Raw genomic sequence first — 9,802 nt, forward strand, 5'->3', positions numbered from 1 at the left:
TGATGATAAATATTAGCACTCTCTAAATAAGATCTTAACCAATCTCTGTGAAAGATCTATCATGAAATGAGTGGAAATGGAATTTTGCCAGTCAGATGGAACCAGCAATGACATCATGGCAAGGGTTCTGTTACATTGTGATGTCATAATTGGGTATGTTGACAGTGCTGATTAGCACAGCAGCACATGGTGAACATTCATTAAAGCTTTTTGATTCCCATATAAAATAATAAATATGTGATGAATTTGTAAATAGTATATTTATACACATTCCTATTCTCCTAAATGTTCTTCAATAAAAAAATGTGTCATTTGAATCTGGTTTAGTATCTGAAACGACTGGATTTGAAATGGAATTAACCCCAACCCTGATGACCAATGATTAAATAATACACGCTGTGTCCCCAGAAAATCACTAGAGGACGATATTGCCTAGCATGTCTTACCATGAGAATGGGCCTTTGGTCTTACAGAATGGGTCTTATAGAATGGGCCTTTGGTCTTAAGATATGGAATAGCATGAATACAAGAATGAAGGATTCTGTGTACACCACTCTAAAATGAAGGTGAATGTGATCTCTAAAGCAAACCGGATATTGTTTGAAGAGATTCTATTGGGTGTGATCTCCATGAATGCCACTCAAGGAAGCAGAGTGGAGCTGAAAAATCGAAAGTGAAACTATCTGAGAAACACTGTCAAAACATTGGAGGCAAAAAAGGTAGGTTAATCACGAGAGAAAGTTAGAAACACTGTAATAATATTTTAGCAACCTATCCACAGCCAGTGAGTTGCACAACATTGGGATCTACAAGGCATAGATTTGAGATTTTCTATAGTGGTAACTATACTGTGTTGCATTTATTGTTGTTACTATCTATATGTATGTTTTGCTTTCTCACTGTCCTGTCAAATTTACCGCAGTACAGCTGCTATGATGATCAGGGTTGATTTGAATTCTGTTAGTTCAGGAAAATGAAAAGTCCTCATAATACAGGAAATTATGGGAGATTTGAATTAAATTATTCCCTGAATTGACCCCAGCCCTGGTGGTGACTATACAACATACTCTTTATGGACAGAGAAGTTGGAGTTTAGTTCAGGGAAAAGGAAGTGTTCAGTGGCACCTTGTAATCATTATGATATCCTACTTTGGAGTCAAATTAGCACACAAATTAGCGTTGTAGTTCACGTTTAAAGACAATTTCTGATTGAGCGACATATTTAGCAATTACCGTGAATGCAGTATCCGCAACTGCGGGAACATTGTCTTTGTCAATGGCCCTATAAAGTGGATCTTCAGCTGTACGGTTCGAATTAGAATTTCCGAGAGGCAAAAATCATGGAAACATACTTGAGTAAATAATCATTTGAGTGGGTAGATTTTAGAAAAGAAAACCTCTATGTCTATGTCTTCAATACGTTTTGATGTGTGTGTACAACACATATAGCCTAACCCAGTACAGCCTGGAAAGGATAGGCCACCCCTCTCTCTGAACTGAGCTCCTCTCCAGGTTCCTTCATGGGAGTTTTTATCACTGTGCTCTCACTTCTGCTTTGCTTGCACTTTGTGTTCTAGGCTGGGTTACACTCTGTGATAACTACTGATTTATAAAGGTCTTTATAAATACATTTGATTGATTGATCTCATCTGTTTACAAATTGGTGTCAACTGTGTTTCCGTTAGCAGAGCCATGCCAGCGAAGTTGGTGCAGTTCAGCGGTTGGGAGGCTGTGGTTGAGAAGCAGATTGTCCTGAAACCTGGTCAGGCACCACGGGGCAGACAAGGCTACACCATGTACCATGGCACCCACCGTGACAGCGCTCGAGCCATCATCACAGGGGGTTTCCGGCCCTCTGCGGGGGGCACGTTGGGCCCGGGGGTCTATTGCAGCCGGGACACAGCCAAGGCGCGGGGCTACCCTAGTGGATGCCCCCCTGGGGAACATGTGGTACTGCAGCTGAAAGTCCGGGTGGGCCGCGTGAAGAAGATGGATGGACAGAATTTAGCAATGCGGGGCTCGTGGCAACAGAGCGGCTATGATACTGCCTGGCTGCCCTCCACCGTCATTGGGCATGAGGAGGACTGTGTTAAAGACCCCAAGCGGGTGGTGGTGAAAGGCATTGCACACTGTGGCGACACGGCCACGAAGCAAGCCCTCGAGAAGCTCATCAGTCAGCAGAGACAGGGGGGGAGTCAAGTGGACAGGGAAACGAGCAGGGGGTTGTGGGCAGGTGTAAGGTGTGCAAGAAGCAGACACCGATTGGCCACTCTCTGGAGGTGTGTTGGGGGTGTGACGCCACTGTATGCCCTTTTATGGACAAACATGTCTGCAAAAGGAGCAGTTGAAAGCGATAGATTTGACATACTGGATACTATATGATTATGACATTATTGGTTAATTCAACAATAAAAAAAGTTTGTGTGGAATTAAATGAAGCTTTGTTGATTCACACATTGTCCCCCACGATGAAATCGGAGGGGGACTATGGATCTGTCTCTGTCCGCACGTTAGTTAGTCCCACGCAATCACTCAGACACCACTGGGACGATTTTGACTAAACTTGGGTGAATGATGCATCTTGCCATTGACGACATGTTTACTGTTGCCTTGTAATTATTTCAAGTATCATGCGACTTTCATTGATAAACAAGCTTTTTTAATTAAACTGTTTTAATGCTGGGTGGCGGAGGTGGCTGCTGCAACAAACATATGCATGCCCAGTATTAGTATACCGAAATCTACGTTTACAGAAGAGGAATTCCACAATACATGTGTAAAGAGGTAAAAATAAATGTAGCTAGTTGTGCTAGACATTTTATAAATATGAGGTTAAGTAGCAAGAATAATTTTGCACGCCCAATATTTCAGTTTTTGATTTGTTAAAAAAGTTTGAAATATCCAATAAATGTCGTTCCACTTCATGATTGTGTCCCACTTGTTGTTGATTCTTCACAAAAAAATACAGTTTTACATCTTTATGTTTGAAGCCTGAAATGTGGCAAAATGTCGCAAAGTTCAAAGGGGCCGAATACTTTCGCAAGGCACTGTATGGTTTATTCCGGGGTAAACCCTCCACTCTACCACTGGTCCTGTGTTTTACAAAAAAATCCACTCTTCTACATGAGTGCGCTGGTATTACGTTTGCCTTTCTTTCATAATCACGACCCTGTCACACGCTGAAGGCCTATAGGTTGGCCACTGTGCAACCATGTCTATAATCGATACGGATGTGAAGACATTCATGTTTCAAGAAAGCATATATTTGTATATATTTGGCCTGGCGAAGACGTTTTATCCACTGACAATGGAAGCTGATAATTATGAGTTTTTTTACTCCGCTGGACTCAGCTGGTTTCTTGAAGAAACTATGAGCCCTCACTGTCCGAGACCGAGTCAAGACCGAGTACGAACGTATCGACACCGAAACAGGACCGAGACACTCAATATGTGGTCTCGAGACTGGACTCGGTCTTGAGTACTACAACACAGCCTGAAGAAGTGATATTCTAACATCAGGTGTGCTTTTCATTTGTTTATGTACTACTGTGGGCTCACCAGCTGGCCTCTATCAAGACGCCTCGACTGGATTCCCACTGTGAAGATGAGCAGTGCTGCCGCAGCACCAGTTTCTACTACGTTGTCATTTTCCAGATATGAAAGGAGACATCCCTCAATTATACGAGATGGTTGTTATATACTGTGCTCGATTCAGTTGTGCCATTTGAGTAGAGCACCTTCACCTTGTCATCATGACAAGTGCCCCTTAAACCGTATGAATGAATGTACAAAATATCATTTAAAACGTGTAAAAAAAATTGATAAGGTAAACATGCTCTACTTATTAAGTATTTTGTAATCTCTGCTTTGCAATAAAACATATTTGTTATAGCCCAACTACTTTACAATTTAAACACATTTAGCATAGACAATGTAATTGTTGAGGTAGACTTAGGCAAATCATCTTTAGTATCACAGTGGCACTTCCAAGTTCTTGGAGAAATGTATCTGGCATTGACCTTGGTATTTCAGTACCTAGATTTTTTATTTAACCAGCCAAGTCAGTTAAGAACAAATTCTTATTTACAATGATGGCATACACCGGCCAAACCCGGACGACACTTGGCCAATTTTGCACCGCCCTATGGGACTCCCAATCACGAGGCTCCGGTTGTGATACAGCCAGGATTCAAACCAGGTGTAAGGTCCTGGGTATCGTGAGGGTGAAATCAGGCGCAGGAAAGCAGAGTTCCATAAAGTGCTTCTTTAATGCGCACACACAGAGAACTACGGTCCCCCCACTTACGGGTGCTCAAACCAAATGCCCCAGACACAGGGAAACGAAAACAGTCTAGCACTAAATACACGAACATGTACATCTAATGCAAACACCAGGGTTACAATAATCAATCCCAAACAAAGAACCAGGCGGGCCGGCTGACTAATAAAGCCTCACTAATTATAACCAACTCAAAACAGGTGTACTCAATAAACACATAAGGGGGTGGAGAAAATAATCAGTGGCAGCTAGTAGGCCGGCGACGACGACCGACAAGCGCCTCCCGAACGGGAAGGGGAGCCACCTTCGGTCGGAGTCGTGACACCAGGGTGTCTGTAGTTTTTTAAATGTAACCTTTATTTAACTAGGCAAGTCAGTTAAGAACAAATTCTTAGTTACAATAACAGCCTACAACCAGACAACACTGGGCCAATTGTGCACTGCCCTGTGTGACTCCCAAACACAGCCTGGATTTGAACCAGGGTGTCAGTAGTGATGCCTAAAGCACTGAGATGCTGTGCCTTAGACCACCACGCCACTCAGGGGAGCCCAAATTGGATTTACACCAACAAATGTCATGTCAGCACAAGGCATGTACAAATTCTAGTATGATGATTAGCCTCAAATACATTCTCTACTGGAATCAATTTTAAATTGAAAACATATAACAATATGTAAACAGTGTGTGAGTTAAGCTGTTCTCTGCTTCAGATGCACAATGTAAAGGGGAGGGGTGCATCGCAAATGTCCATAAGGCTTAAAGGCGCTCCATGGTCAATCCGATGTCTGCATTGGCCATGCAGCATTTACAGTGATACGGCCTCTGCTGAAGTCACGGCATTCATCATTCTTGAGTTTCGTGGAGCTTCACAGAGATGTTGTGAACGAAGCTGTCAAGGAAGTGAGTTTGTGCTTATACAGGACCTCCCGCCCCCACCTACGGTCAACCAATCATGTCAATGCGGAGCTATACGAAGCCCTCCGCATTGCTACAAAATTTGAGACGTGCACGACAAAGCGGAATGGAGCTCAATTTGAACTCTGCATGCCCCTGGAGGCCCCGAAATTGTGTACCACCATCTATACAGTGCCTCTGACCACATTTCTGAATCAAGCATAAATTGTCTCTAATGCCATCATACTGTAGGTTAGTGGTTCCCAACTCCGGTCGTCGAGTACCCCCCCAACAATACAGTTTCAACTTATCATCAGACAAATTGTCAACTAATCATCAGGCCCTCAATTAGTTGAATCAAGTATGTTTGTACCCCCAACAAAAGTGTGCTGTTGGGGGTGCTCAAGGACTGGAGTTGGGAACTACTGCTGTAGGCCTATGGCTGCATTGGCGTTGCATGCCATTATCAGCTGCAAAAAAGGAGTTGTAAGCAGACATTACAAATATGAAGTTACTAAGCTGGTGATATTTAATTAACGTAGCTAGCTAGCTATACAGTATGTAAAGTTAGCTCACAAAGATTAACGATTAATTAATTAATTTGTGTAGCAAGCTAGCTATAATACATCGTTTTATACATATTTATATATTTCAACATTATATTTACTTACTTGAATAGGTTCTCCCACTGCCTCTGTTTTCTGGGTCCTTAGAGAAACTAAATAATGGGCAATCTTCCTGAAGTTTCCAGTGGTAGCAAAACGCAGCCAGCAATGTGGACGATTTGAGGACTTTCAGCAGACTGAGTTTGGTCTTCCAACATGGCGCTTGGTGTGGTTGCGAGGTGATTTATGACGCAACTGTTAGCCCTCTATAGGGAGGAGGTCAGAGACCTGGCGATGTGATTGTGGGCTACAGGAAAAGGAGGGCCGAGCACGCCCCCATTCTCAGCGACGGGCTGTAGTGGAGCAGGTTGAGAGCTTCAAGTTCCTTGGTGTCCACATCACCAACACACTATCATGGCACACCAAGACAGTCATGAAGAAGCACAACAATGCCTATTCCCCTTCAGGAGACTGAAAAGATTTGGCATGGGTCCTCATATCCTCAAAGTTATACAGCTGTACCATCGAGAGACTGGTTGCATCACTGCCTGGTATGGCAATTCGGCCTCTGACCGCAAGGCGCTACAGAGGGTAGTACGTACGGGCCAGTACATCACTGGGGCCAAGCTTCCTGCCATCCAGGACCTCTATGCCAGGCAGTGTCAGAGGAAGGCCCTAAACATGGCCAAAGACTCCGGCCACCATAGTGATAGACTTTTCTCTCTGCTACCGCATGGCAAGAGGTACCTGAACGCCAAGTCTAGGTCCAAAAGGTTTCTCAACCGCTTCCACCCCCAAGCCTTAAAACTGCTGAACAGCAAATCAAATGGCTACCCAGGACAATTTTCAACCCCCCCCCCCCACACACACTTTTTTTAATGCTGATGCTACTCACTGTTTATTATCTATTATCTATGCATAGTCACTTTACCCCTACCTACATGTACATATTACCTCGACTAACCTGTACCCCCGCACATTGACTCTGTACCGGTACCCCTGTATAGAGCATCACTATTGTTATTTTGTTTCTTTTGTTACTTTAGTTTTGTGGTGGAAATTCTTATACAGGGACACATGAAGTCAATCTTAAATAAATCCTTGTTTATTGTCAACACGCTGGAGAGGTTCCAATCAACTCAATGCTGTAACGGTTTTCTTCTGTGGACGAAGGATCGGACCAAAGTGCAGCGTAGTGAGAGTTCAACATGTTTCAAATCAAATCAAATTTTATTTGTCACATACACATGGTTAGCAGTTGTTAATGCGAGTGTAGCGAAATGCTTGTGCTTCTAGTTCCGACAATGCAGTAATAACCAACAAGTAATCTAACTAACAATTCCTAAACTACTGTCTTATACACAGTGTAAGGGGATAAAGAATATGTACATAAGGATATATGAATGAGTGATGGTACAGAGCAGCATAGGCAAGATACAGTAGATGGTATCGAGTACAGTATATACATATGAGATGAGTATGTAAACAAAGTGGCATAGTTAAAGTGGCTAGTGATACATGTATTACATAAGGATGCAGTCGATGATATAGAGTACAGTATATACGTATGCATATGAGATGAATAATGTAGGGTAAGTAACATTATATAAGGTAGCATTGTTTAAAGTGGCTAGTGATATATTTACATCATTTCCCATCAATTCCCATTATTAAAGTGGCTGGAGTTGAGTCAGTGTCAGTGTGTTGGCAGCAGCCACTCAATGTTAGTGGTGGCTGTTTAACAGTCTGATAGCCTTGAGATAGAAGCTGTTTTTCAGTCTCTCGGTCCCAGCTTTGATGCACCTGTACTGACCTCGCCTTCTGGATGATAGCGGGGTGAACAGGCAGTGGCTCGGGTGGTTGATGTCCTTGATGATCTTTATGGCCTTCCTGTAACATCGGGTGGTTTAGGTGTCCTGGAGGGCAGGTAGTTTGCCCCCGGTGATGCGTTGTGCAGACCTCACTACCCTCTGGAGAGCCTTACGGTTGAGGGCGGAGCAGTTGCCGTACCAGGCGGTGATACAGCCCGCCAGGATGCTCTCGATTGTGCATCTGTAGAAGTTTGTGAGTGCTTTTGGTGACAAGCCAAATTTCTTCAGCCTCCTGAGGTTGAAGAGGCGCTGCTGCGCCTTCTTCATGATGCTGTCTGTGTGAGTGGACCAATTCAGTTTGTCTGTGATGTGTATGCCAAGGAACTTAAAACTTGCTACTCTCTCCACTACTGTTCCATCGATGTGGATAGGGGGGTGTTCCCTCTGCTGTTTCCTGAAGTCCACAATCATCTCCTTAGTTTTGTTGACGTTGAGTGTGAGGTTATTTTCCTGACACCACACTCCGAGGGCCCTCACCTCCTCCCTGTAGGCCGTCTCGTCGTTGTTGGTAATCAAGCCTACCACTGTTGTGTCGTCCGCAAACTTGATGATTGAGTTGGAGGCGTGCGTGGCCACGCAGTCGTGGGTGAACAGGGAGTACAGGAGAGGGCTCAGAACGCACCCTTGTGGGGCCCCAGTGTTGAGGATCAGCGGGGAGGAGATGTTGTTACCTACCCTCACCGCCTGGGGGCGGCCCGTCAGGAAGTCCAGTACCCAGTTGCACAGGGCGGGGTCGAGACCCAGGGTCTCGAGCTTGATGACGAGCTTGGAGGGTATTATGATGTTGAATGCCGAGCTGTAGTCGATGAACAGCATTCTCACATAGGTATTCCTCTTGTCCAGATGGGTTAGGGCAGTGTGCAGTGTGGTTGAGATTGCATCGTCTGTGGACCTATTTGGGCGGTAAGCAAATTGGAGTGGGTCTAGGGTGTCAGGTAGGGTGGAGGTGATATGGTCCTTGACTAGTCTCTCAAAGCACTTCATGATGACGGAAGTGAGTGCTATGGGGCGGTAGTCGTTTAGCTCAGTTACCTTAGCTTTCTTGGGAACAGGAACAATGGTGGCCCTCTTGAAGCATGCGGGAACAGCAGACTGGTATAGGGATTGATTGAATATGTCCGTAAACACACCAGCCAGCTGGTCTGCGCATGCTCTGAGGCCACGGCTGGGGATGCCGTCTGGGCCTGCAGCCTTGCGAGGGTTAACACGTTTAAATGTTTTACTCACCTCGGCTGCAGTGAAGGAGAGACCGCATGTTTCCGTTGCAGGCAGTGTCAGTGGCACTGTATTGTCCTCAAAGCGGGCAAAAAAGTTATTTAGTCTGCCTGGGAGCAAGACATCCTGGTCCGTGACTGGGCTGGATTTCTTCCTGTAGTCCGTGATTGACTGTAGACCCTGCCACATGCCTCTTGTGTCTGAGCCGTTGAATTGAGATTCTACTTTGTCTCTGTACTGACGCTTAGCTTGTTTGATAGCCTTACGGAGGGAATAGCTGCACTGTTTGTACTCAGTCATGTTACCAGACACCTTGCCCTGATTGAAAGCAGTGGTTCGCGCTTTCAGTTTCACGCGAATGCTGCCATCAATCCACAGTTTCTGGTTATAGAATGTTTTAATCGTTGCTATGGGAACGACATCTTCAACGCACGTTCTAATGAACTCGCACACCGAATCAGCGTATTCGTCAATGTTGTTATCTGACGCAATACGAAACATGTCCCAGTCCACGTGATGGAAGCAGTCTTGGAGTGTGGAGTGAGCTTGGTCGGACCAGCGTTGGACAGACCTCAGCGTGGGAGCTTCTTTTTTTAGTTTTTGTCTGTAGGCAGGTATCAGCAAAATGGAGTCGTGGTCAGCTTTTCCAAAAGGGGGGCGGTGCAGGGCCTTATATGCGTCGCGGAAGTTAGATTAACAGTGATCCAAGGTTTTTCCGCCCCTGGTTGCGCAATCGATATGCTGATAAAATTTAGGGAGTCTTGTTTTCAGATTAGCCTTGTTAAAATCCCCAGCAACAATGAATGCAGCCTCCGGATAATGGTTTCCAGTTTGCAAAGTGTTAAATAAAGTTCGTTCAGAGCCATCGATGTGTCTGCTTGGGGGGGGATATATACGGCTGTGATTATAATCGAAGAGAATTCTCTTGGTAGATAAT

The 9,802-nt window shown here is 44.7% G+C and overlaps 1 pseudogene; it reads left to right on the forward strand.

Annotated features, from left to right (window-relative positions):
• Window positions 1-507: 507 nt before the first annotated feature.
• Window positions 508-2,924, forward strand: LOC135539418 (uncharacterized; annotated as a pseudogene).
• Window positions 2,925-9,802: the final 6,878 nt, after the last annotated feature.

Source organism: Oncorhynchus masou, chromosome 5, assembly GCF_036934945.1.
Source record: "Oncorhynchus masou masou isolate Uvic2021 chromosome 5, UVic_Omas_1.1, whole genome shotgun sequence".
Lineage (NCBI taxonomy): Eukaryota > Metazoa > Chordata > Actinopteri > Salmoniformes > Salmonidae > Oncorhynchus > Oncorhynchus masou.